Below are 20,705 nucleotides of genomic sequence, written 5' to 3'. Positions count from 1 at the left end.
GCTATATCAGGAAGGAAGGAACAAAGGTTAGAACTCACATAGGTAAAAGTTATGAAAACAGAGTTAGAAAGGGACCATGCTATTTGATGACTGGTAAATTACTCTCCTTTTTTTTTTTGTTTTGTGGTGAGAAGTTGGGATGATTATTCAGCCAGCTTTAAGTATGTACAACTATACAGTTTCAATGGTATTTATTTAATTGACGGAAATTCTCTCACAATATTTTGCATTGACGGTACCATTCACAAGATCAGCAATTTCTGGGTAATCTTGCCAGTGCAAATGGGGCCTATTTCAAGATAATCACTCTCAAATCTTTTCCTGTAATGAATCTCTTCTGCACCCTACGTCCCTGTTGCTAACAGAGTAGAGGTTATTTCCTCTTAGGTTTTCCACAGACCATGTTGAAATGCAACATTCCTCATCTAGTTAATGACTTTACCATTCTAACTTAGAAACCTCATGTCATTCTTCCTTCCATGCCTTTACTTTCCATATACTGCTTAGCTATCAAATTGCATATAGTTTCTATTTTGAAATATCCCTAGAATCTCTCCATTATCTCTGTCCTTGCTTCCTCATTTCTCCTTTGGAAGGTTGCAAGAACTCCCTTCTTGCTTTTTCAAACTTTTACGAAACTTTGCCTTCCCCATTTTCCAAAATGCTGCCGATTACTTCCAAAAAACAAACAACAAACACATCTGTTCTTGTCAAACTCTTAGGTAACAACGCATAAGGGATTTCAGTTTTGTTACAGAAAAAAAAAAGAAAAACCTGACACCCCATGCTTCCCTCCCCCACCACATCTCTGCATAACTTGAGAAGTCATGCCTGTTATCTTCACCTCATCTCCTGTTACCTATGAGGTACTGGTGTACGGAGGCCTTGAATAGACTGCTCCTGAGTGCAAAACTTTGATAACTTTGTGCCTGTAGTATGAACTGTTTCCTCTTCCTAGACTGTTCTGTCCCTCTTGTTAATTCAGAAAACTTTCTCTTCTTTGAAGAGATCCTTCACATTGTTACTTCCTTTGCAAAGACTTTCTTAGTTTCTCCAAAAAAGATGAGTGGATTTGTCTCCTGGGCTTATAAAATTTTACACTTTAACAATAAGTACACAGCCTGTCAAATATTTACTATGTTCTCAGCCCTGTGATGAGTGCTTAACATGACTTACCTCTTTCCATTTTTATAACAGATCTCTGGGGTAGTTAATATTATTACTACCACTTGCAGATAAAGAATTTGAGGCCTAGAGATTTTACAATTTTTTTTGAGGACACTGAGTAGAGGTATTGGAGCTGGGATCTGAGTTGGGCAGTCTCATGCTGGAACGACTGCTTTTAGTGTTTTGCTAACTTTGGCCATTGGATTCTAAATATTTGTTATGGTTTCAGTTTCATTCTAAACTCTCAGCTCTTGCAAGAGAGGAAGAATGACCAAATTCTGGCGCAGAGGGTTAAGTGCAGCGCTGTGAAGCTGTCCTCATCCTCTGCAGCTCAGGTTCGATTCCCAGCCGGCCAGGGAGCTAACCCACATGGTGTGGCAGACCTCTCCTGTTTTACCTGCTGCTCCCCTCAGTAGTGTCATCTATCCGTCTGCCTGTTCTGTTCCCTGCTGTGTTTCTGGTGAATTCTCTCACCTTCCTGCATCTCTGGCCTGTACCCCAGTTCTTGTATAAATAAATAAATCTTCTTTAAAAAAAAAAGAAAATAATAATAATGAAATAGTGCCCTATAGTTAGAAAGGACTCAATAAAGTCTTAATCAATGGATTGCTACACAATACTGTAATATTAGTATTAGTGTAATAGCATAGTGGCCATATTGTGCTAAAAGCCATTTTTTTTCTTGAGAAATATTTATATTCAGGACTTATTTATAAAGGTAATTTCTACACTAAAATAGTGTTAAGGAACACTACAAAGATAGCAAATCTCTCAAAAGTCTACTTCCTAGACGTCACCTTATCAAGTTGTAAGAACCCCTATTCTTATTTTCAGCTAAAGACCAGTTTACTCCTTAATCTGTAAAACCTAGAAACATCTAGGGGAGATAGATAAATTTATTCATTCTTCTTTTGCAATGTAGTTGTTATTGATAACATGTTATAGAGGAAAAGCTAATGTGCAAAGACATGAAATGAATTACTTAGACTCAAGGCAGCCTTTTAGGGGATATGCCTCATTCACATTTTCTTATTTTTTTCACCTTTCTAGCCCAAGCTATTTAAGTAGTGTTGACAAAGGGGTGATGAGTATTAGGTGGAAGAGCATCAGGGAACCTTCAGCACATTCCACAATGCCTCCCACCACCTGCTTGTGTGTGATGTTGGTATTTTTGCTTCTTGAAACTTTTCCATCTTTCAGTGCATGATATGTGGATCCAGATGTTTTGACTCAGCAATTTTTCAATAGCGACATCCTGACATAGCACTATTGAACTTGAGACCTTTAATTCGTAATGTGCAGATATATATCCTCTCTAAGGCTCCTAGCTCTGATCCTAACTTGTACCCCAGAGGCACAAGTCAGATGAACTCGGGGTGTTGTATGGGTGAGGGTGATGGATGGGGCCAGGGAAAAGAAGAACTCCTGGGATGGGTCAGAGTTTAGAGATTTCTGTGTCACAAATTACTTGGAAATGAAGAACAGGAATTTTCCAGACTGACACAAAATGCCTTGCTTTATTTGCTGAAAGTTCTATCTGTATACAGTCATCTGGAATTCCACATCCAGTCTGTTGTCATAGTAATGTATTTTTTCAGGTTAGAGAGCTTATTTTAAAAATTCAGATGCCATTTTGTTTACTTACTGTACTTGCTTTTATTGGGGGAGAGGCTCCATTTCCTCTGTGTATGTTTGTCACTGGACTGCTAGTAACCTGAGATGCTGAAAACTTAATGACAACTTTTAACATAAAGGTTATTAGGAAATGGATCCCTAGGAAAAAAAGTATTGGATTTGTGCAATGTTGGAACCTAAATGAAATCTATCTGGTGGTGGTCATTTATAGGATTATTTGTGGCTGTGTTGACTTATCCCATCCAACCCTTGGCTTTGACTTGGGTCTGTCCCTGTTAACACCAATGATGTTTATGCAGAGTGTGCCCATCTTATCTCTTAGCCTGCTGGTTGAAGTTTTTATTTTTAATAGATACAGTGGGTACTTCACTCACAGAGGCCTGGTAATTTTCCTTCAGGAAGAGATGATTAAGAACATAGAATGTAATGGGTGGTTAGAATCTTTTTTTTTTTTTTTTAATCAGTGTTGACGAAGAGGTCTGTAGGTAATCACATCCTAAGTGTAGGGTAAATGAATTAATCAGGCTTTTTATGCCACTAGCCTCTGTGGCTATCACCTGTGACCTTGATCGTGTTCACGTGGGAGGCGCTTGGGACCGTGGGCATGGGGCATGCGCACATGATTGTGGACACCTGGAGTATAGGTGTGTGTGCACAACTGAGCCTAGAGGCTGGGATAAAAGCAGGGGCAGTGGTGGCAGTGAGGAGGTCAAGTTGTGTGACTACAGAAGAGGCAAGACAATGAGATATCTCAAGAGAGAGAACGTCAGAGAGGACAGAAAAAGTGTAAAGATGAGTGGAGGCTGGGGGGCTCACTTGCCTGCCTGCCTATTAGCCCCTCTGCCTGCCCCATGACTGCTTTCTTGCATGCCAGCCTCCCTGCCTGGTGTTCCTGTGTACTGGTTCCCTGAGAGCATTAAAGCCTGAAAAATCCACCGAAGTTTCCAGGACTCTCTTTATCACCTGCTCAAATCAGTAGTGAATCTGTGTGCTTGTTGGCACAAGACCAAGATAATAATATTAGTGGTTAAGTTATTAACTCACTGTTGGTTCCTCAGTCTTTTGAATCTATTGTATCCGACTTCCTCTTTTAAAGACCAAGACTTAATGTCTACATGGTGTTCGCTGACCTCCACATAACTGGCTGGGCAGATTCCCATGACTTTCAGCCTCTTGGCAGAATTTCCATGCTGGTAGGTCATGCTGGCCTCTTCCCATGCCCTGAGAAAGGGCATAAAGATGGAATTAACCCTATGAGTATCAAGGAAATTCCTCAGTCCTGCTCCAGAAAGAGAGAAACCTATATTTTGGACCATTCAGAGTGAAGTCACAGTGAAGTCATCATTTCAGGGTAACTTTTAATCCAGTTCACTTTTTAAATAGATTTTTTTGGGAAGCAGTGAAAATTCCTTTTTTGGTGGAGTGTTGTTTTTGCTGACTTGCTGTAGTGATCTCTGCTGGATAAATGATGATATAGATGCACTTGCAGAGGTCTGGCTATCTTTTATTTCCATAGTTGCCAACAGAGACTACAGATGCATGGGGAGGAATGTTGTATCACTAACGAACAGAGGGTGAGAGCTGCAGCCCTCATTCCCCCTCCTTCTCCTCCCCCTGCAAGATAAGACCTCTAGCTCATTTGCAAAGTTTGGGAGGAAGTACTCTCCTTTCAGTTCCTTTGTCTGGTTTTGTGTTGTTGTCACTATTGTGTTTTCTTAATCCCATTCTTCTGGGAGGCAGTGTGGAGTAGGGGTGAAGAGCACAGTCTGTGGAAACCCATTTTTGTGACTGGAGTCCGAGTTCCACCACCTGTGAACTCCAGTACTTTGGTCAAGATACTTAGTTCCTCTGTGTCTCACTTGTCTCATGTAAAATGAGACAGATGAGGGCCTCCCCGGTGGCGCAGCGGTTGAGCGCTGGGTTGCGAAGCTGCCCGCGGCCTCTGCGGCGCCAGTTCGATCCCCGGCTGCTCCCCGGCCACCAGAGGAGGGTCCCACAAGGCGCGCAGACCTCTCCTGCCGCCCACTGCTCCCCTCAGCAGTGTACTTCGGTCCTTCTGCCTGCTCTGCTCCCCGCTCTGGCTCTGGTGAATTCTCTCACCCTCCCGCACTTCTGACTGTACCCAGTGCATGTATAAACAAAACAAACAAACAAATAAATATTAAAAACATGCCTCTATAAAAAAAATTAAAAAAAATGAGACAGATGAGACACAGAGGAGCTAAGTACTGGCATCAACCTGTAGAATTAATTGTATGGATTAAATAGATGGATGAATATAAAATTCTTAGAAACGTGCCTCAGTAAGAGATGTTAATTACTGCCCGATCAAGAGATGTTAATTATGACTCCAATAATATCTATTATTTCTATGCTTGGAGAGAATAATTTGATCCTTGGTACTTTGCATCCAACTTTATCTGTTTTGCTCTAAAAGAGCAACAACATCAAGAAAAGTAAATCAATAGACTTGGACTAACAGCATTTGGAAAAATTCACAAACTGTAGTTGCACTGGACAAATACATTCATAGATCTCTAATTCTTCAGAATGAGAATGCAATCTAGTTCAATATCAGGAATTCAAGCTCTATGGAAGCAAATCATTTATTAAATAAAACATAAAGCCTTCTGAATAGTGCAGTGAATATACTTTTCTGTGTCCCCAGCACATGACACTTTGAGCATTTAGTAGATAATTGATAACGTTGTTAATTCATAAGATTGGCATAGTGTTATTTCTTTGTAAGCTTCCAGAAGACTTGAGGTTAAAAGAAAAGGATGCCAAGAATCTACTCTGTGTAGACCTTCTTATGTCAGTGCCGAGGATATTTACACATTGATAAACATACCTTATACCTTTTTAGAGGTATAGGATAAAATATAAAATATCCCTCACCCTTAAATAAATACATGTCCATTGCTTTTTCTAAATATCAATAAGTCCCCTTGACCATTAGCATAATCATATATTGGTTGGTATTACATTATCATACGTAATATCCTTTATTATTATGGTAGGTCAGATAAAGTCAGTACTGTGGGTAGGGTTGGCTTGTGGCTTTTCTCTTCATTGAAAGGAGGCATTTCGGTGGGTGGACTGGTGAATACAAGTGCTTTCAGTGTAGTAGCCATGGAGATAATAGAATAGACTGAGCATTGGTGATTCCACCATAATGTTATCATTGTATCCCTAGGCTAGGAACTCTTTATTCTTAGCCTTATGAGAGTGAATTTTTTAAAGGGAAAGACACACACACCCAAGGTCAATTCAGGCAGTTGTAGTTTATAGGAGTAAAATTGGTGGTGGAAACTAGTTTTATGACCAGGAGAAATAAATACATTGTCTGTTTTTCTTGATCTCCTACCCTAAGTAAAAATCAAGGAATAAATTTTTTTTTGGCTATAATTTATAGTGAGTAAAATGTTCCTGATAGTGAATAAAACGTAGAGATATTCAGTTTACAGTTTAATGATAAAAAATTTAAATTTAGCCAGAGAATCCTATCAATATCATCACCTTATGCCTTTTGGGGTATTCCTGCTGACCCTGGCACTGCCAGTGCTACAGCACCATTTTTCTCTCCTGGCAGCTTCTGTAATTGACACCATCGCTTTAGAATAAACGGCATATTTCTATCCATATATTGTCTCATTCAGCTATTGTCGGCAGCAGTAACATTGCTAATAGGGAGGAAGGTAGTTAAGGACAAATGTCATAAAATATGTTACTCTAATCCCCTTTGAGCTGTAATTATCCTGGCTGCATCTGCATGAAAACAAGTTTCAAGAAAATGACCTTCTCAGTCTGTGGTTCATGCATAACTGCCCATGTGATGCCCATTCTTGGATATATTTGAAAGAGCAGTAATTAACATCTTTCTGCTTTCCCTTTTTTTTCTCTCACATACACATACCTGAAAAAAACTATGTTGAGTTACAAATAAAACATGGGATTTTTGTGACACCAGTGTCAGATTGCCAAAATACTTTAAAGGGGTTGCAGACATAAAGGGTCACTGACTCATCTTACAAATTATACATGCAAAAGGGCATTTAAGAATCATACTATATATATTTTGTGTGTACTTATGAGTAAATGCAACAAATTGTGCTCCATTCCACGTGTAATCAGCTAGTTTCATCTTTTCTTTTTTTCCAGTGCTAAAGACATTATGGTGAACTTGGACTGTAAATTGTGTTTCCTTGTGATTTTAGAGTTTTCTTCTTGGCTGCTATTACTGAGCCTCAAGGGTACTATTATAACTTTTCCTCCTCCTTTTGTTATCCATTTTCTTTTCAGATTTTCCAGAATCTTATATAATCGAGACTGGGCTATAGTTATTTAATCATAGGCATGTGTACACATGCACACACACATTAAATTTTACATAATATGTTCTGAAACCTGAAAACAAGATACTTCTATCTTGTTTTCATAGCTATGGCAAAGTGTGTTGGATGTGAAAAGTAGAAGAAAAAAATCAAAAGATGAATCAAGAATAGAAAAGAGTTTGTATCAATTGGGTCTCTGTACTGGCTTATAACTCTTTGTAGAAGAGGAGTAGTCAGAATACTTAATTTACTTCAATTAAGAATGATCACTGTTGCTATTGTTGCTCAAAATGGAACCAAGCCACTCTACAATGGAGCTAATTGCAACCTCTGATTTAGGAGCTTAGCTCTGTGTTTTTCCTTTTGTTTATATAAATGATCTGTACAGGCTAAATAATCCCATCCCTTCCCTCCTCCATATTGATTGATTTTCTTTATTTTTTAATTCTACACTTTGATGATTGTTATAATCTCCTGAAGCTGTTGCTCAAGCCAAGTCCTAATAAGACAGCTGCAGTAATGATGAGGGCAAGGCGTTAAGTTTTGAAGCCAATGTGCAGGCTGCATTGTGGTTTTTCAGAACCAGCCCTGATTATTGTTCTGAGATTTTATATGCATCCACCTATTCATTTTGTACAACAATTAATTCCCTAGTTTGTTACTACTATTTGTCTCATTTTATGTAAGAGACAAGTGAGTCACAGAAAGACCATCTTGGGCAAAGGATTAGAGCTCATAGGTGTTAGCGCTGGGACTCCAGTCACAGAAATGTCTCCAGAATCTGTGCTTTTAACCCCTGTACCACACTGCCTCCCAGGAGAGAGGGATTTGAAAATGCAATGATAGAGCAAAAATCAAAACCAAAAACACCAAATAGGCAATCAAAACTGAAATGAGAGGGCCTGGAATCCAGAACCACCTATCCTTATTCCAAACATTGCAAATTAGTAATAAGCTCTTTCTTGGCTGTGGAAATGCAGTGAGTGGAAGGAGGGAAGGCAGGAAAGTGAGGAGGAAAGAGTAAGGGGAGGTTGTAGCTCTTCCATTCCTATTCAACAGCGAACACTTTTCTTGTTCAGCAGTTGCCACTGCACATAACCTGTATCAACACCCTCTCAGTGACTGCCCTATTCGAAGGTCAACCTGCTCCAGCCTAAGAGCCTTCAAGCTGTTCATTTGTTTTACTTCATATTCTAAGATACAAAATAATTAATCTTCTGTGTATTGTCTATCTTGCCAATAGAAAAAATTCCAAGATGACAAGATGTGTTTTATTCACTGATGTGAATTGAGAGTTGAACATAGTAACTCCTAAAAAAACACTTGTTAAATGACTTACTACTACTATTACCACCACCACCACCTTCAATCTTTGTAAGTTATGACCATAGAGTATAGAGCTGAATGTGACCAGAGATCCTCTCTGGTATAACTCCTCTCTCCTTTTGTTAGGAGCAAGACTGAATGGTCCCCTAACCACCTAGCTCTAACACAAAACAGTCCATGATGTTGACTGTCTTGAGGCTTCAAGAAAATTCACAGGTGCAGTTGGGCAGGATCACAAAGCCCGGTTAATTTAGCTATTTCATTATGAAAGTCTGGAGAGGTAAGGGTAGATTTTGTGACATTTTCATGAAGTTTGATATCTCCAGCTTTCCCTCTGGACAAGCTCTGATCAAATTCTGAACCTCTTGCCAAGTTGTCATGCAATGAGGTTTTGGTCATTGAATATTTCTATTCAATTCATGAAGACATGTCAGATTAAGCAAATTGAGCTGAACACCTGAAATCTACTTTTGTTTTTGGAGATTGTTGCTGCTCAAATACAGTCAAGGATTCATAAAATGATTTAGCTTTTTAGTATTTCACTAATAATGTAGCATTGACAACAAAAAGATCCTTGTGTTGGAGAATCTATATTTGTCTTTTAAAAAGTAGATATAACCTGGCATTGGGTATTTTTGCAATTGTAGTTTCTAGTCTCTGCATATGATCAACTATCTGTAAATTTCTTTTTCTCTCTCATCTTTTTTTCCATCATTTCTCTAGTTAGCTTTCTCTGTTTCTCCCTCTCCTACTCTCCCTCCTTCCCTTCTTTCCCTGGACCAAAAATATCAGGTAACAAGGTGTAAATTTTAAGTTGTTTTTTCCTGCACATCCTACTTCCCACAGGCATACCAAATATTCAAATCATCTTCACATTCTTGCTGAGGGAGTGATTTGGAATCACCTAGACCCAATTAATTATTTAATAAAATGTTAATAACCTTCCCTGGAACAGTCGGTAACTGTCTACCCCCACCTCCTCTGAATTCTAACCAGGACAACCTCTAAACTCATCCTTGTGTTCTGTCTGCTTGGTGGCTAGGACTAGTTATGTTCTGAATCAAGGGCTGGAGGGTGGTCTTCTCAAAGACTTGTCTGCCCCCTAGAAATGAGTGGGATAACTCTCTCGTGTTACCAGCACTTTAAATATTGCCACAGGAGATCGTGTGCTCTGTCCTGCCCTGGGGTTGTGTCTAAATTTAATGATCTTTAAAACCGCAGACCGTGCAGACTTGTGGAAGTGCCTACAATCGTTGGGGAAAAAATGGTGCTGCTAGTGTGGAATTGCAAGATAAGCAGAGAACCCAGTAAATGACTTAGTGGGAGTTTTCCCCAAGGGAAGGATAACAAAAAGAGTGTAGTGTTCTTTGGCAAAGGAAACAGGCACTTAACATGATTATTGCAACTCCGGGCACTTGGCTTTTCCCACTGGGGAGATCAAACATGATAAAAGCAGCACTGCTCTTCCAAAGCAGAATCTTCATGTGCTCCAGTCTCCTACTGAGATGTCAAAATGGCCAATATTTCTGGAAAGAAGAGCCCTTTAATTAATTAGAGTCTTGAGCTGGCAACTTGCCACAAAAGCACCTGAACACAGTTATCTGTGCAAAGAACCGCAGAGGGTGGTTGCCAGGGAGTCATCTCCCCAGGAGGCAGTCACAAGCACCCACCTGTCTCCACAGGAAAGACAGGTGCCATGTCCTCCTAGGAAAGGATCTGTTTCCACTTGGCATTCTTCAAGAGAGGTTCCTGGCAGTCTTTCCTCTCTTGCAATCTGAGAGGTAGGGTAAAGATGAAAAGGAAGGTGCTGTTTGCTATTTCTGTTTGGACATCCATGAAGTCAGCATCTGGAGCAAGCAGAAGGTGTGTAATGAAAGTTGGCACTTCTGGCTGAATCAGAGCTTGCCATCTTGCATTCCATTGAGAAATCCAAGATAATTCAAAGTAGGAAGATCTCTTAGCCTCTCTAGCGTCATCAAGGTGATACAGCGTTTTGAAGGCCATCCCCCTGTTATCTCTGAAGGTGATATGGGAGTCATTTGGAAAAGCAGCAGTGCCAGATGTCTCAGAGGAAGCAACCTGTAGGTCTGCAAATGACTTGCCTGCTCTTGTGCTTCCATGCAGCACCTCCTGCTCATGTTGTTACAAGGGGAATCCTTTGGGAGACTGGGTTCTGTTTGCTTAGAAAAAAGAGATGCTGGAGGGCAAATATGAAGACTTGAGCCCACTGACAGAGCTGCTTCCTGCCCTGTTTCACCCGGGACATCTGATTCCTTCTATTTCAGCCAGGCGCCTGGCTTTAGTTCTGTGCTACCCCTCCTCTTGTGGGGGAGGGGGGGAAATGTTGTGTATGATCATTTCTTTAGTGTTCTTCCTATTATCTCTAAGGTGTTTCTAATTTTTTTTAAGCCTCTAAAGAATAAAATAGTATATCTCAAATGGAGTTGTTATGGATTCACTGGTAAACATAGGTGATGTAATAACTTCAATATTGACAGCATCAGGTGATGTAAAACTGCTAGTTTATATGGAACTGCTAAATGTCCACAGAGTAAAACTGCCCAAATAATATGCTGCCTTCAGCACTCATTAGCTCTGTGATGCTCATTAAGTTCCTAAACCTCTTTGTGCCTCCATTTCTTTTTTTTTTTTTTTTTGAGTAATCATTTGTAAATGTAAGTTAGAAAGGTCTATCTCATTCATAGTGAGCAAACTTAAAAACTGTCCATACTGTGCTCAAGAACATCTCAAAGAGCATTCATTATACAGCACATTACTATGTCAGACTTGAAATCCAGAAATAACATGTGCTTTGTTTTCAAACTAGAAAATACAAAAAAAAAGTAAAATTAAAATATTGCAGTACTGAGTGCCTCATTTAGCAAATTGCTTTTCTCCAAGGGAAAACATAAAATTGGCAATATGTGGATTTTGTATGTGCTTTTCTTACAATCTCTTCTTAAAATCAACATTTTAAGCCACTTTAGTAGTATTATCAAAGCGATGCTACTAAAGTATTAATTTAAATGACTGTGCAATATTGCTTTAGAGTTAGACATGGGAGTGTCCAATTAAAGATGTGGTTATTAAAGCCTTGAAAGTAATGCAACTTTTAGACAGACTGAAAAGAGTGAGGTGGAAGGAGCTGAAGGAGAAATTTGGGGAATACTGCTACTAGGGCTCAAAGAAAACAACACATAGGAAAGTAGACAAAACTCACAAGTCAGTCGAGAGGGCAGGATGTCTTGGAGCTGGAGAGGAAAGGATATGATGTGAGGGCTAGAGGGTGGGTGCAGAAATTAAACTTGACTAAAAGGAGAAACACTTCACCTACATAGAGAACATTTTGATGGGAATGGATTTGGGGTACCATTTCTTCAGTTTTAAAATGGCGTGAAATATAATACCTTCTTCATGAAGTTACTGCCCAGTCACAATATCAAACTCGCAGTCCAGGATCTTGTGAGGATCTCTACATTGTTATTTCTGGATGCAGCTTCTCTTAATCTAGAGACAGACCTACCCACCCCCTCTATGGCAAAATACCTGCATCTTGCTCCTGGTACCACCTCCACGTGCACATGTGACAGACAGAAACAACATAAACACATTCATTCTGTTAGGGGGAAAAGGATGTCCCAAAGCTAATTCCATATAGGCTTTGTGGACTCCTACCCCACCCTAGGTCAACAGCCAGGAACCTGTTTTAATATCGGGGTTGCTTTATAACAATTCCTCCCATCAAAAAGGGGAAACTGAGGGGTTTCCCTGGTGGTACAAGGGGTTAAGCATTAGCACTGTGAAGCTATCCACAGCTACTGCAGTGTGAGTTTGATCCCTGGCCAGGAAGGTGACCCACATGGTGCAACAGACCTCCTGTTTCACCCGCTGCTCCCCTCAGCAGTGTATTTCAGTCAGTCTGCCTGGTCTGTTCTCCACTGTCTCTGGTGAATCCTCTCACCACCCCCACATCTCTGGCCTGTACTCCAGTTCTTGTATGCATAAATAAATAATTTTTTTTTAAAAAAAGGGGAAACAGACATTCGTAGCAGGGACCAGTTGTACGGTCCTGACATCAGTGCAGGCGACTTCTGTGGGCAGCCCTGACTTCTGTTTTTAGGAGATACTTTTCCAGGTCTCTGACGTGTTTTTCTTTTACTGCTATCTTTCTTGGCCTTATCTGAGATGGTGTTACAAAACATGCCCACCTTGGGTGAGGAGCTTCTTTCTTAGCCTACTGTCACTTCTTTGAACAGCCATGGCCCCTTGTAGTGTCAGGCTCTATAATGCTCAAAAATTTAGTTGGTTTTTCCTTAATGACCAGTCAGTTCCATGTGCTAACAGCCCTGCCTCTAATTCTTTCATTTTATTTTTAAAAAATATATTTATTACAGCATCCTTCATTTTTGTATAATGTATGATTTCCTGTGAGATTCCTATAATTCTTTCATTTTTTTAAAAAAAATGAATGTCGTTGATTATAGTTAAACACAGAAAATGCACAGATGCTAAGGATACCAGCTCAACACATTTCTGCACATTCCCATGTGCCTATCCATTTGGAGATATAGACATTGACAACTTCATGCCCCTCAGTAAAGAAACCACATTTCAGACCTCTATCATCATTGCCTAGTTTTGTCTGTCTTTGAACTTTATGTAAATAGACTCAAAGTATTTTCTCTTTGTTTTCTGGCTTTGGTTCTCCAAAATTCTTTCTGTGAGAGTCATCTGTGATATCACATGTAGTCTGAGTTCTTTTCCTTCCCAGTACTGTTAGGTATTCCTTTGCAGAACACACCACAATTTATTCATCCATTCAACCACTACTGCACTTCGCAGTAGCTTCCAGTTTCAGGCCATTGTGAATTCCACCACCGTGATTATTCTTGAACATGTTTTCTTGGTGGCCACAGGCACTGTTGACACATACACAGGAGTGGGATTTCCAGGTCACAGGGCACATATATTTATGTTAAACTATAGTAGAGGCTGCCTAGTCATTTCCAAAGTGTTGTATAGCTTCTCTTTGTTGTCTCTAAGAGATAAATTACATAAATTAAAGTTTGTGAGGTTAAATCTCTATACCACTCATAATAGTTTTGTTCCATTCTCTATTGTTGTTCATAGAGCTTAATAAGGAATCTTTTTTTTTTTGAAGATTTATTTATTTATTATTTATTTATACACGCACTGGGGTACAGGCCAGAGGCGTGGGAGGGTGAGAGAATTCACCTGATACAGAGCAGGGAGCAGAACAGGCAGAAGGACTGAAATACATTGCTGAGGGGAGCAGCGGGTGAGACACGAGCGGTCTGCCATGCCATGTGGGAACCTCCCTGGCTGCTTGGGAATCAAACCGGTGCTGCAGAGGCTGTGGATAGCTTCACAGCGCTGTGCTCAACATGCTGCACCACCAGGGAGGCCCAATAAGGAATCTTTTTGATCAGAGTCCCTTGTTGGCATGAGCCACTTCAAGTTCTTATATACTCTCCTCTGTTCAGGGAGTGGAAATGTGGAGTCAGTTTAGGGCTCCATGAGGTGTGTTGCCTCCCTGGCCCTCATTTATAGTGGGGGATGGATTATTTCAGTTGAATTGTACCTCTGCAAGGGCCATTATTTACCTCTTGGATGGGTGTCTTCCCTCAACCCTTGAAGGAGCACCACCTCTCCTTGCATACCCTAGATAATATCAGTGAGAGCCCTGGGGTCACTCTCCTACCTGAACAATGGTTCTAAAACTTCCATAAGAATGCTGCTCATGTGTCAGCTACCCCTTTGTTCAGTAGCCTTTGGGGGAAAAAGGACAGTGTTTTGTCTTTGGGACTTGTTTCCTGGTGGGTTTAAGAGGAACGCACAGCATTGATTTTGCCAAGTGAAGGTAACTGGACCCTCACCACATCCTTCTCATCTTTTGAGTATTTCCTCTACCAAGAAATACTGTCTCTAGTTACAGAGCATGCCATTCACCTTATAGGTTATTGTCAACAGCACTGAATTGATTGAATTTTGCTCAAGGAGATTGAGGTGTCTTGGCTAGGACTGTGGCCCTTTGGCCTAGCCAAGAGTATGGGAATCCTGAGTGTAGAATTGGATGAGGGGATGGAGCTAGCTGTACTAGTTCACTCAGTGATTTCTACTAGAGTTTGATCAACCTTGGGCTTTAAACTAAGTAACTTCAGTTTTGTGTGTGATGATTGGGATGATCTGACTTGAAGGCAATAGGGGTAGATAGATGTGTTGAAGGAAATTCTAGGGAGTGACCTTAAATTCCCATAAGGCAGCCTGGTTGAGAGGAGGTCAGAACCCAGAAGCTTCCTGGAATCTTCATGTTATTAATTTGATGACATTTATACCTTTCAATCACTTTTTTTTATTTCATTTAAATTCTTCCTATTATAAGTTTGAAACAAGCAACTATAGAATTCCTTGCTTTCACAATATATTTCACTTGAATGTCCCAGTTTTCACCAGTGTCAGCATTGGAAACTGTATTTTGTCAGATTCCAGCACCTACCTACTAACATAAATAGCTTAATTATTGCCAAGTTTCTCTCACTATGTATTTCTGGAAGTTTCCAAATGGATTTTACACAGAAGTCTGCTCTCTAGAGTCACCCAGTGGAAGTTTGTCCCTGCCTGGTTGTCAGTTTTCCATAAAACACTGCTTACCCATTAGTCTGGTGGGTTGGTGGACACTACTCCCATGCATCTCTGCTCCATAACCCTGCAGGGTGCTACTGTGCTTTAGTGATGAAATGGGTGAATGCCCCTCTCCCCAACTCTGAAAAGAACTTGCATCATTAGACCTTGAAGCAGCACTGTTAGTTCTTAGAGTTTCACAGATTTCTTTTTGTGAAGGCAGTGCCTTCAGTTTCTGGTCTTACAACCTTCTCCATTGAAGATCAAGACCTGTTACTAAAGCTAAGGGGAAAGAAAGGTAAATGCTGTAGCAGCCACTCCTTGTCTATATCTTCCCTTCCTCCTGAACTCTCTTTCACCAAAATTTCTGCCCTCTTTTTCATCCAGAAAAACTGCCCAGATATCTTGGTCAATGAACATGTGTGCTCAGATGGTCACCAGCCCAAGTCAGTAAACAGGAATCCTTCCATTCCTAATCTAGGCTAGGTAAGATGCCCTGTTAATCTGCTTCTCCAAACTGCTTGGAACCTAAAGTCTGTGCTCATAAAACTCTAGCCTCAGAAAATTGTGTTCCTTGAGCAAAATGTTGGCCTTTTTGTGCCTCCAGACACAATCAGTTGATAAAGGAAATCCATGTTTATGCTTTAATGCTGTTTGTCTATATAATATGCATTTCAACAGTGCCTGAATTTAAAGGATTGAGACAACCAAAATTGCCTATATATTCCTCTCTTAACCTCTGTTCATAAAAAAGGAAACTACGTCTGTTTTTAAAAGAGATTCTTAAGACCATCCTTAACACCAACTTCCTACCTCAGCCTTTGAAAAGCTGCTTTTTGTCTGCAGACAAGTTCTTTTTCTCTCAAATGTTACTGATCTGCCAATCATTTACATAACTTTAATTTTGGGGGCATAGCTACTTGCCCTTATATGTGTACATGCTTTACTCACCCTCCACCAAAGCTCCCAGTACCAGATAGTTATGACCCAGTCACGAATATTTGCCAATTTGGTTTCAACTTAATGTCATTTTTAACTGTGACATAAAACAAAAATGATTTTAGATATAAGCAGGCATAGCTCTAGGAGTAAAGACTGAAATTAGATTGATATGAAAATTAGCTATGTATGCTCTTGGAAAATATTATTGATTGATTTGGGGAGATGATGCTGGAGTAACCCAATATAGTGAAAAAATGTAGATCTTAAGGGCCTCCCTGGTGGTGCAAGGGGTTCAGACGCAGCACTACGAAGCCATCTGCAGCCACTGCAGCACTAGTTCCGTCCCTGGCCAGGGAGGTGACCCACATGGCCCAGAAGACCTCTCCTGTCTTGCCCGCTGCTCTCCTGTCTTGCCCACTGCTCCCCTTAGCAGTATATTTCAGTCAATCTGCCTGTTCTGTTCCCCACTCTGTCTCTGGTGAATCCTCTCACCCCCCTCTCCCCACCTCTGGCCTGTACCCCAGTTCTTGTATGCATCAATAAATAGATCTTTTAAAAAATGTAGATCTTAAATGTGCTTTCACCATAACTTTGTGTGGTTTTGGAATAGTATCACATAATTTCAGCATCTATTACCTCACTTGGTAAATGGTAGTAATAGCATTCGGGCCCAATATACAAAGTAAGGATTACCTGTGTACTTGCTGGAATGACATTAACGTGATTCCTCTGTAAGAGGACCAAGAAGAGAAAAAAAAAGGAGAGGTACAGAAGATGTAGTTTTGTTTTCAATAAGGTCTAGCGAAAGATTTAGAACATTGTGCAATTTTTGTGAAGAGAAAAAAATTCCCATTAGGAAACATTTATGGTGATATTTCATGCTTTAGTAGTGATAGTAGCTAGGGTCATACCCATCTTTATGAATCAAGCTGTGATGAACCCCAAGTATTGTTGGTTCCTTAAGAGCAAGCACCAAAATGTTGCCATTTTTAGCATTAAAGCACATCCACATCAGATGCTGAAGCTGAGCAGCTATTCAGGAAATATCTGTTGAATGATGAATGAATGAATGAATCCAAGATATAATTTAACCACACAAGAGTACAAAGCAATCTCCACATGAATGCTTGTTATATGAATGAGTAAGTGATGATAGCCTATGATTGTGTAATTGAGTAATCTGAAGACTATAAAATACACAAATGGGTGGATACATAATAGTTAAAGTGCAAACAGTGAAACAGCAGGTAGACTGTTTTAAGCCTCTATTAACTTGTTCTCTTTGTCTGAAATGGTCAATGTTCCTTACTCCCTACCAAAGTGCTTTCCACAGCATATATTTCCTACCCTTTTTCTAGTTTTACTCTACTGCAAACTTATTTTCTTTACTGGAATGTGAGCCCCTTACAAACAATTTTGCCTTCTTCATCTTTGGGTTCACAGTGCTTGGCACCTAACATGTGCTCAATAAATGTATGTGAATGAGAGTTATAAGCAAAAAAAAAAAAAAGGCCCAAGGTGCTGGGGAACAAAGAACAGAAAGCAGCTTGGAGAATCTTGGAAGGCTGTGCTGCAGAGGTAACAGGTGAACCCGGTCCTGATGAAGAACTTCTCTGGAAGAGGAAAAGTAAAAGGATCAGCACATCACAGGACACAGAAGCTTAAGAACTCAGCATATGCAAGTGACTTGTCATTACCAGTATCATTGTTCCAGTTTCTCTTTTATTCTGTGCCTCCAAAGCTAGCTGATGTTTTGGTTTTTATCTCTATTCTAGCAAACTCTTATCAATTTGCTAAAAATGTCTTCTCCAGAAATGACCTGAGAAATTCAACTATTCTCATTCTTTACCTCTGAAACACATCTCATGATTATATATTCTTACTCAAATGATTTCCTGAACCGTATCTATATCCTGCTTCCTACAGCAACTGAAATTCTTTGTTCCTATATGACAAAGTACAGGCTTGCAGATAATCTCATTCTTCCATGCCAAGTTCTAAGCCTGTCTGTACAGAGCGTGTTAAAATATCACAATATTTCATCTTCTCAACCTACTACTTGTCCATACTCTCAAGGAGTAAGCTAAACAGAGGAACAGAGGCTCTTGTAGTTCTGATCCATAATCCCTTGATTCACTCTTTCATGCAACAAATGTAAACAGTGTGCAAAGGAGGGCCAGGTTGTTTAATGGCTTTTTTTAAGGTCTTGGGCAAATGCTTCAAGGTCAGAATTTAAAATATTTTTAAACACAGTTCTTAGCATTTCTATAAATCCACCCAATTTTACAGGAGCTGCTGCCCTTTTCCAATGCACATTTTGTATAACACTGTATCACCGCTTGGGTTGCCTGAACTAGACTTGTTTCTCTTAAGTCTCAGTACAAGTCATGAACTGTTCTCTCTAAGGTCAATTTCATCTGGGTTTCCCAGACTGACAACTGGAAGTCACCTGTTAGATACTTGGAAGTTTAACAATGGATGCTACCATCCCCCAGTTATGTAGTGTTTCTCTTTCCACATAGTGCTTTTCAACACAGACTTATGTCAGATTCAGTGTGAGGGGGATTTGTCTAAATATACATACCCATCCTGACCAACCCTCAAAGCATAATATTGTATCTGTGAGTAGATCCAGACAGGAAAAACTCTAATAATCCAGACTCTGATTGAGATCCTTATTAAAGATGAATTATCTGGAACCAGCTTGATTTGAGCATTACCTAGAAGACACCAGTATGTACTTGAACTCCCAACTGAAAACAGTATTCATTTATTATGTAAATTGCTAGGCTAGCTGCATACCAAATCTGTTCATTCCTTCTTCCAGAGTAATAGGGTGTGCTAGGCACATGGTTATCAATATATGAATTCAATTTCCTACCTACTTGTGGTTAGTGTGGTCCATGAGATTTCTCACTAATGGAAGTAAGTAGAAGATGTTTGCTACTTCTGAACTGGTGTTCTTAGTACAATGAACAGTCTTCTCCATAGTTTCTTTATACCCTTCTTGCTGACTGAGTTGAGCAGCTTTGGAAGTCTCATATTGAAGGTAGCAGAGATGTTGCCAACCTGGGGCCCTGAATGATGGCATGGAGCAGAGCTACCCAGCCAACCTGAAATACCTACTTTAGACTTACGAGTGAAAAAAGTGAACTCATATTCCTAAATGATGAAGAATTGTGCCTGATTGTGGCCTGTCTTCAATGATTCCATTAAAATGCATGTCTCCAACAATGCAGTAGCAATATTTTTGTTTGAAGGAAAATTTAGTTCCAGGTTGAGTTCTTCAAGTTTTGAAAATATTCCCTAGGATAAGTCTATTCCCTGTGGCTATTTAGGGACACCAGCGGAGCCAGAGCAGTGAGGCAAACAGGTAGCTCGACTAAAGCTGGGCCAGAAGAGCCTCAGCCCTCCAGTATTGAGCTTTAGATCCACTATATTTGACAGCTGAGTGGTCAACCACTTTTTCTCATGAGTCAGAACATCAAAGGGTCACAGAAGCCTCACCTGAAAGGTGCACCAAAGATCAAAGATGCATCTATTGTTCTTGAATCCATTTAGTATTTGTCAAATCTGTTACTTATCAGATATTTAGAGGCAATCTGGTAGGTGCAGCCAGCTGATGCTGTATATTTACTGAAATTCAGACTTACCTAGGGTTAGCCTCCTAAAGGATACAGAAGTGGGAGGTCTTGTAATAAATTATTTGTCTTTTAGTTATTTGTATAAGCAGGCAACTCAAATTATGTAGCTTTTCCATATTGTATATTACTAAAGCAGTTACCTTTAAAAGTTACCCAAGACCCTGGGCTTGGCTATAGGAACTTCTGGTAGCCCTAGCTACAGCAGAACCCCTTCCTATACATCAACAATTGTGACACATGTGCTTGTTCCAGGTAAACCCCAAATTTTAGAGGGGAGACTTAATCCATTCTTAATCCACAATGGTTGACAGATTGCTGTTATAGTGAATTTCATCATGGATCTTCCCTCACCTTCTCTACAATGAGGGTTGATATGCTCACCAGGATGACAGGGTACAAAGCACTTAATGGTTTCCTATGTTCTTTTTAGTGGGGAAATTCCCTATCTTCACAATTTGTGTGAAACATGATCTCTGATTCTTCTGATTGGTTCACTGATCAATTTGTCTCATGAATCTAAAAGGTATGTCAAAAACCATTCACCTTCTGCTCTTATCCTCAGACTGTTGTTCCAGTGGGATGTACTTTGGCCCCTTCAACATAGAACCTGACATGCCATGTGTTTCAGCATTGCTAAACCTACACACAATGATTTATAAGATTCCTTCATAGAGAAAATTCTATAGATTCTCTCTCAATTTTTTTTGTTTGTTTGGCTGCATCTCCAAATGCTGTCACAGCTCCAAAATGGCAGGTACCTGGAAAAGCTACCAGTTACTTAAGATCAAGACACCTTTTTCTATGTTAAGAAGCAATTCAGTGCTAATTCTTATAGGCTCTGGACAAGAGGACAACAGTCTAATTTGTACTAGGGAGGTAAAAATATATACCTGTCCCAGACAAAATCTGGAGGCTCACTCTTTGGGACTATTTAAAATCAAGAAAAAAAAATGGTATTCTTTTCCTACTATCCTGTGTGTGTGGACCCTCTTTGGTTTTCACTGCTCCTTCTTGC

General features: G+C 40.0%; 1 protein-coding gene across 10 annotated transcripts in view; it reads left to right on the top strand.

Moving 5' to 3' along the window:
* The window catches only part of RASGEF1B (RasGEF domain family member 1B), a 559,061-nt gene that overhangs the window by 207,614 nt on the left and 330,742 nt on the right, over positions 1-20,705 (top strand). The gene's annotated exons all lie outside the window — the stretch shown is intronic.

The sequence above is a fragment of the Talpa occidentalis genome, unplaced genomic scaffold, assembly GCF_014898055.3.
Source record: "Talpa occidentalis isolate TD23 unplaced genomic scaffold, MPIMG_talOcc4v2.1 talOcc4.6, whole genome shotgun sequence".
Lineage (NCBI taxonomy): Eukaryota > Metazoa > Chordata > Mammalia > Eulipotyphla > Talpidae > Talpa > Talpa occidentalis.
Note: the sequence above shows the minus strand (reverse complement) of the source record. Positions and strands in the feature narration are given on the sequence as shown.